Source organism: Pinus tabuliformis, chromosome 9, assembly GCF_031772625.1.
Source record: "Pinus tabuliformis cultivar Carrire ecotype Pingquan chromosome 9, CPIR1, whole genome shotgun sequence".
In the NCBI taxonomy this organism is placed as follows: domain Eukaryota; kingdom Viridiplantae; phylum Streptophyta; class Pinopsida; order Pinales; family Pinaceae; genus Pinus; species Pinus tabuliformis.
Window position 1 is genome coordinate 713,052,196 of NC_142307.1, and position 8,166 is coordinate 713,060,361.

Sequence of the window (8,166 nt, forward strand, 5' to 3'; positions counted from 1 at the left end):
TATACCTTGCTAAGAATAATCAAAGGGGTTGTTGAGTGAGATCAACATTTTTCAAGATACTTAAAGGAGGCTTGCGATTCTTTGTAAAGGACTAATAATATTTTGGAAATAACATAAATAACCTATGGTTTTATATTCCATCCACATATTTGGATTTTACCATTTTTTACTTTACCTCCTAAAGCACAAAGAAAATGATCCATAACACCTTTGAAATGCATAGTGATAATGGTTTAAGCCCCTACGAGTAGAGTGTATCATCTACAATTTGTGAAATATTCATACTTTTGACTCCTTTAATCAAATTTTCTCCAAACAAATTACTAGTAACTCTTTTTTATTCCAATTGTATGCTCAATGTCACTACCATTATAATATAGAAATGTAGGGAATGGGAGCATCCTTGCCTAATCCTTGGTTGTTTTTATAAAAGTTTTTAGAATTCCCATTTAATAATGATGTAACTGATGATCCTCCAATACAAGCAAAATCCATTTTACTATTAAAACCAAATTTACTTACAACATAAAAAAGAAAAGAGTTTTCTCAACCAAATTTGTTGGCCATATATATATTTAATAATCATTCCTTTGTATTTATTCTCCTTGATTGAGTGGATTGCGTCTTGGAACATGACTAAGTTATTAGTGTTTTGGAATTTCTATATGAATTTTCCTTGGTTATTGGATATTATTTCAAGGAGAATTTTCTTTAACATGTTTGTCATTATTTTGGTTAGTATTTTGTAGGAATACTTATGTAGGGTTAATGGACAAAATATGGAGAATGATGATGGATTTTCCTATTTTGCAATTATGCCAAAAATAAAGGAATTCACGTTGCCTCCACTTTTATGGCACATATGGATGTAGTATAGCATGCACCTTGAGTTAAATATAATAATATCATAGTAGGATCAAATGTAATAGATAAAGAAACCATTAAGCCCTAGGGATTTTGGGGGTGTTGTGGCCAGCAACAACCCACCCGCCCGCCCCCCCCCCCCCCTTTTTTTTATTCATTTAGTATCAAATCATGACTCCAAATGAATGGGGACCCTTAGATAATTTTTTTAGGAAAAGCTAGACTTTCTTTTTGAAGTTACAAATCATAATTTAGAAAAGGCATCTTAGATATTTTTCTATGGTAGAAAATAGGTCTTTTAAAAGTCACGTATGCAAAAAGATAGGAAACATCTCCGTTACTCTTTTAAAATCAAAATACGCGCCACCCTCATGATTAATAACGACATCGCATCGCACCATACTAATGTCCATAGCAGAAAGCCAAGAAATTCACCGATCTGCGATATTGCGATCGCTAGATCACATATCGCAGAAACAAGCCAGACGAGGTTTGGCAAACACTAAGTTTTGCGATATGCGATATCGCGATCATGCGACATGCGAGGGTACGTCAGCAAATCATAAAATCACCTTAGTACGAATCCTTCGGGCGCGCCTTTCAAAGGAAAAGCCACTTACCATAACATGACCTGAAATCATGCGCTTTTAATGTTAGTAAATGATTTGGTTGTCAGTCATTAAGAGGATTAAAGACGCGTGCCTTGTTGGATATTTGCTTCACGTAAGGTGGCGTAATTGATTTATCTCTTGCATTTAAAACTCTCCCATCACCTTTCTGATCGGACATTCCATTTCACTTGTAATCTACAGGAACAAAGTGCAAAGATGACTCAAAAAGAAGCACGAAGTAAAGATGGGAAAGAAGAACAAATCTCAAAGCTCCGAAGCAAGAGAGAAGACCAAGGAGATGGCGCCCCTATACACAGATACAGCCTGCAACAGAGATGAAGGAATCTCCACATGGGAAGGCATGTACAGGCTATTAGAAGAGGAGAAGCCAAGAATAGTGAAGGTGACTGCCGTTGCAGGTGCACCACGCTCCTCTGAAGCAACCCTAGAAGACCTAGCATGTTCATTCCTTCACAGAATAGCGGCAAGGCCTAAGATTCTACCATACACAGATATGGTCAAGTGGATTCTGGATGATGCAGAATTAAACAACAGACAATTCAAGATTCAGGGACATGGGCTCGTGGGATCTTTCGCCGCCCAAGATCTGAAGCTAATGTACCATCTGCCCGAACCGCAAGCGACCTATAATGCACAATTTCTTAGGAAGTTCGCAATGGAGAACCCAGATCTATCGGACACCACTAAAGAATGGTCTAGAAGAGATGAGCCGTTAAAGAAGGATAAGAACGGTATGTACAGCACTGGTTCCCTTACTTCTCCATATTGTTTTGCTGCAGCCATGCTGTGTAGGTTGTTTGGTATGCCCGATATCAACAAGTTTTCATCTGAGTGGCTGCCATTAATTGACGCTGCCACAAATGCCGATATAGTAGATTGGGCTAAAATTCTTTCCGATACTCTATATACGGCTGTGGTTAGTTACAGGTCCAAAAGATCCTTTTCTCAAAGGGTCTATCCTTTTTTCTATTTGGCTGCCTATGTTATGGATTCTGTTTGCCTTGTATCTAATTTCCCCATTATGGGATGGAAATGGACTACCCAAGACCCGTTGCCTATTCACGTCTATCACAAAGTCTTGTGGGACTCCCAGTTTGCCCCTCATTTTTACCAGATTTGCCATGGGCTTATATTGCCCATATATAGAATGATATATGATAAGGACCCCCCAAGGTGCTCTCCCGAAGCTGAGACAGACATCATCCCCATCGCAAGATGGTTTGGGGAAGAATGGTTTACTTACATTCGAGTTTATGGAAGCACTGTACCTCCACATGTCCTACCCTTGTATGTCCCAGATAAGCTTTTGGCTCGAGAAATCGCTTATCAAACCTGCTCTAAAGGCGGCTTAACCAAAGAATTAAAAGATAAGAAAAAGGCCATTTGGCCTCAATTTCCCGTCAATTGTGGGGCCTTCTCTTTATTCGATGTAGGACACGCTTTTGGTGAGGTGGAAAACGTGATGTGCCTTCAATTATATAAGTTCCCGATGAGGCCATTCGACCCAAATAAAGTTGCCCAAGAGTTTACTACGAACGTCAAGATAAGAGTGTTCTTCGGACACAAAGATTTGTTTGACGATCTCTTTCAGGGTAAGAGCTCACTCAAAGAGATTTTGCGAGAAGCTCAGTCAAGGTTATCTCCAGGTGAACTCCAGAAATTCACATCATATAGAGATAGAAGGCTAGCCAGCATTCCACTAGAAAGGCTGCGAATACCTACTAGAGAGCCAACTCCGAGCATCAGCCTCAGCGAGAACTCCAGCACTTCCAGATCTAAGTCCAACGCCGCGCGAGAAGGTTCCGAACATCCTGAAGAGTCTGTGCATGACAAAAGAATTAACGAAGAAGCAGTCAAAGATACAGCTCGGTCAAGTATAATGTTTCAGCAACAAGTTATCACCTCGCCACCAAGAGATGTTCCCCCTCCGGTTATCGAAGCTCCTCTTGTCACAGCAGAGCTAGATAAAGAGTGGGAGTCCTTCAATGAATTAATCAACCTCAAAGGGCAAGTCCCAAAGACGCCTGTGAACGATACACAGGAGGTGCAAGAAGTTGCTCCAACCATAGTCAGCGTTACCACAGAAGCAGAAGACCTCTCCATCACTCCATCCTCAGAACTTCTACTTAACGTAGAAGAAATTCCCCCACTAGATGTGTTCTACAGTCCCCAGCACAAAGTAGTTGTGAGAAGACAAAGAAAGAAAAGAAAGCTCGCAAATGCACTGTCTCAAGACGTTGAACATTTAGACGTCTTGTGGAAAGACCCAAATAATAATCCAACAGAGAATCTTACGAAGCTGTCTCAAATTGCAGGAGCGTATGCCTCTGCAACTATTGACAAGGCCTCTGAAGTTCAGCAGCTCTTAAAGGAACAAGAAAACCACATACAATTGCTACAACAACAGTTACAGCAAGCCAACGGAAACAATGAAGCTTTCAGACAGCTCGAAAAGCTCCAAGAAGACTTCCAACAGATGCAAATAGGCTACCAAAAGAGTCTTGAAGAAAAAGAAAAACAACTGCAGACGGAGCAAGAAACGCACAAAGATGAACCTAAGCTTGCAGAGTTTATTTCAGAGTCCATCGGCTTGAACGAGCAACTACTGCAAGAACAAGAAGAATTGGGGCGTAAAATATCATAGTGGAGGCACTTCTGTGAGCTAAGCGACAAAATCACCAGTCAGGTGGTGGAATTGCGAAGCGAATATGATCAGAACGACAAGAGGGTGATAGAGTATCTGACTTGGCAAGACAATGAGGAGGGAAAAAGAGCAGGAGCGCCTAGAATTAATGAAAATCATAAAGAAATGCTCTTTAGTAAATGGGACGAGCAGATCACGCAGGCAGAGCAAGCAACAGAGACAGCAGCGACACAGGCAAGTATTCTTTTTTTTCTATGTAAAGACTAAGCTATTGTATTAATAAAGAAAGAAAATATTTACAAAGAGGTACTAGCCTCTGAGGATGGATAAGGCCACCCTCTGTCTGAAGAGCATAGCAGGTACTCAAGGCTACCTGAATTACAAAGATAGAAGCAGTAGAAGTAAGCATGAACAAAACAGAAGCAGGTAGTCCTCTGACTTACAAGAGAGATTCCTCCAAAAAGAACAACAGCAGCAGAATTGTAGAACCAAAGAACCTTTGCTGCTGATATCATCGCGGCAGTTGAGGGTAGGAAGACAAGTGATTCCAGAGATCTGGAAACATTGCGAATTCTGGGCATTCCTCTACCCCAAAAACAAAACCTGGGTATCTCAGAAAGAGAAGAGACCCCTCCAAAACTCCAAAACTTGACCATTGAGTAGCAGCAGAAACAGTAATTTAGCCTTCGAAGGCTCACCTTATGCTTTGTTGTCGAAATCTGGCATAGTTGCATCTTCGTTCACTGGCTGTCAGGAATCCGGTGGGTGTGCTGGCTGCTGAAGCGAACCCAGATCAAGAGCATGCTCCTCAGGATTGACAACGCCTGGAGGAGGAATAATGACATTGCCCATTTCCGCCCTCGCTTGGGCATTACCAGTCTGAGCCAGCTCCCCATCGTCTTCCTCCTGGCTGTCGGAGTCTTCATCTTCTTCCTCCGTCGCGATTACAGTTATCAGTAGAGACACCCGTGATTGATTTCTCCGACATCTGAATGTGAAACGGGATGTATGCACTTGACTATCTAGTTGGTCCGACTCCTCTGAAGGAGAAGACGGAGGCGCTACCATAGCCAGCGGCTGAATTGCCCTTGCTTGAACCTCCTGTCTTCGACTAATTCCCCAAACACCCCCTATTCTCGGGACCCCACGCTGTCTTGGCGCCATGAGCAGGGAAACTTGAGAGCTATTTACAGTGGGAGGCCCAATATCCAGACGCAGAGCCTGAACTCTACCCCCCCAGAACCGGCCTAGTGGAAACCTGAACCAAAGTATGAGTCCTCACTATAATTTTAGCCTGCCAAGGTCGAGAGAGCATACTCTGAGTGGAGGTGAGGCCTCTGCCACTGCACACACTGCCAGAGATCGTCTCCTCTCCACTCTGCTCGAAGCACAACATAACAATACACCAAACATGCCCAAACTGGAGCAGATACGCCGTTAAGTAATCCTCTTTTCGGAATTCTCTGGATGCCTCCATAACGAACCCCAACGAATTAGCGTACAATGCAGTTAAGTCCCCTCGCGCAAACCCATCTCCCCTCTGCACAACCTTCTCCTCGGCCTTTAAAGGCATTAATGCCTGGCAGAGCCGCCTAGTGTGGTCGTCCTGGCAGGCCACCTTAACATGCCAGCTGCCCATCACTGTTTATCAAATTGCCACCCGCATCCGGGTGACACAGGCAAGTATTCTTATCGACTGTGTAAATGAAAATTTACACAGGGCCAATTTGATTTCAGAGACCACCCCGGGATACCTACCAAACAAGTTACAACTGGAGACAGAATGGAGGCAAAAGGCACAGACAAAAGGGAAAGCTATCCAAGCACTGGCTAGACCGAATTGGGAAAGTTACTGGATGTACCTGGTTAAACCACATAGCCAATGGATGACGGTAAAGTGTATCATGAACGCAGCCAAGAAGGTAGCGCCAGCTCTTATAGATGTCGTTTTTGCAGCCCAGCTCAGAACGGAAATTAACCAGCCGACTCTTCTCAAGCCTATGTTAGAAACATGCAACTTCAAAGACCAAGTCCACAAGTAGTTTTATTTAGAATGTTGTTTCTTTTTGTTTTTAGTTATATTAGAAAAAGGACGGTCGTTTGAAAACCGAATCCTTAATTTTGTAATAATACTATTATTAGAATTAGGACATAGTATTTTAACCCTTCTCATTGCATTGGAGAGGGGTCCAGAAATTTGTCAAAAACTTGTCCTCAGAACATGCATTTCTGCACCTCAGAGGAGGTTTTGATGAATGGAAGGATCGGATTTATTCATATTTGCATTTTAATGTCTGCTACTGATGTTGCATTTCTGTACTCTTAGTAGGTGTTAGAAGTAAGTAGAAGTAAATCATTATTGCTTGGATTTTGTGAGTAAAAATCAGTCATAAATGGTACTTTTATCTCTTGATGAATTTCTACTTATTTGCTTGAAGTGATATATAGCTGATGTTATTTATATGTTAATATATAAATGTGTGGTTACCATTTGGCACTTTTGTACGATGGAGTCATTTGTTCATGCTTGACATATGAATGATTTATCATGTGATATGCAGTCCACAACTGTTCTGTTTAACTTCTTATGCAGAATGGTTTATCTTAAATGGTTTATATTCTTATAGTAGCTGAATAATCTTGATTACCAGTTATTATATGAAATCTTTTTAGATCGCATGATGGAAAAGATATACCCCGGGTTTGCATAGATGGCACATGTTGTTTTCATTAGATTTCAGCAGCGTAAAGTTCAATGGTAAGAAAAACTCTTCAGCATTCAATCACGCCCTTCAGTTCATGCAAAAAGTTTCAACTTCTGATACTCAGAAGATTGATGAAGGCGTTTTGTGCAGGATTTTTACTCTTACCTTCACAGCAGAAGCTACAAAATGGTGCAGAACCCTCCCAGTTGCATCAATTCACAGCTGGGACCATTTCGTTAAGATTTTCATCTTGGAATTTGATTGTTATGATTACGACCAGATATATGATGAAATTGATTATCTTAGAGAACAAGATGAACCCGTAAGGGATTTCAATATGCGATTTCATCTTAAATGCCTACAGTATGATCTCGAGAATGAGCTCACAGACGAAGAATCTTCAGATTACGATGAGTATTTCCTACCTCCTGTGTCTGACCAATCAGAAATTAATTCTACCTTTGCTAGCTTTTCTTCTAATATGAATGATCATTCCAAATCAAATACACAAAGCATCCATAATGAAGAAAATCTACAAAGCCTGGGAGTCATGCATGCTCTACTACCAGAAAAGAGAGATGAGGATGCTAAAAAGAAAATTACCTTGGAAACAGAAGATGACTCTGACAATATCATTTCAAGTCAACGAATGCACATGCCAAGGTTAGATCAATCAACTGTTTCTCTTTCAAAAAGTATCAGCACAAAAAGGTATGATCTAAAGCCCGACATTTGTGATGGATCTGATGAACAAAGTTTCTTTTATGATGTTTTCAAATGCATTGTTCCAGATTTACATTTTTCTCTTTATCCTGATGTTTTTAGTGATGACAATCTTTCCCCTCTTAATATTCAAGATATCTCAAAAATTACAGAGGGTTATTTAAATAACTCATCATTAGGTCTTCAAGTTAAAGAGATCACATTAACACAGCTTTCGATCAATGATAAAAAGGAATTGCCTGATCTCCCTTGTCAGAAAACATACAATGAAAAGGGGGAACCTGGGGAAATATGTAGAGTCTTTTGTGATAGTTACTTTGACAATGATGATGTTGTTGAGTTTTCTCAGATAACTCAACTAGGGTCAGAAGATAAAGAACATCTTAAATCAGAAATCATGCCAGTCCACCCTCATCTCGAAGTAGAAGATCACTTTAATGATTTTACTATCCCAGGTAATACCCCGATCTATGATTCGTATCATGAAGAAAGCTCCATCCCTGTTTGTAATCATGACCTAGTTCCCTATTCACAAAACCTGGCCAGTTTTTGTGAAAAACAAGATGTCACAAGTAAAACCCAGTCGTGTTGTAACACT